Genomic DNA, 698 nt, shown 5'->3' on the forward strand with positions numbered 1-698 from the left:
AAACAGATCAAACTACTCTACATGACTAAAGACAGGAGCCAGGCTAAGCAACTAGTTTTGCAAGGCTGAAGAAAAAGAACTATAGCTTTATAACTGATACCTATACAGAGAATTCTGAACTTATTAGTAGCACCCTGTCAACACCACGGAGAATCATTACCTTGTCCTGAGGGTCCCGGCCGCATTAACACGTAATATTCACCACCACATCATCAAATAGTGAAATAATAGGGGGACACACAAAATAAAGCCTATGACCTGGAAGCCCTCTGTTCTACTTTTAAAAATTCCATAAAAAGCAAAATTAATAAATCAACCCATTGTTTTTTAGTTAAACACCCCCCCAACTCACAGCAACCCTTAAGACAGACTTGAAAGTCCCCATAGTTTCCAAAGCTATAAATCTGATGGAAGCAGATTGCAGCATCTTTCTCCCCCTGAGCACAGTGGGTTCAAGTCTTGACCTTATGATTCCGGCCTAGCATTTAACCCCTGTACCCCCAGGGCTCCCTGGCCTGTGGCTACACTCTGTGAAGGAGGTAGCTATCCTTTAACCATATACACATTGTAAGGCCCAAGGGCCCCTTTCATTCTACTCAAGTAGAGAACAAAGAAGAAGATTCAGTAGTTGGAAAACATGGACTCAGTGACAGAAATGGAGCTGGAGAGAGAATGATTGAATTTTGCACAATCAATGA

The sequence above is a fragment of the Elephantulus edwardii genome, unplaced genomic scaffold, assembly GCF_000299155.1.
Source record: "Elephantulus edwardii isolate Elephantulus edwardi_28Jun2011 unplaced genomic scaffold, EleEdw1.0 scaffold00208, whole genome shotgun sequence".
Lineage (NCBI taxonomy): Eukaryota > Metazoa > Chordata > Mammalia > Macroscelidea > Macroscelididae > Elephantulus > Elephantulus edwardii.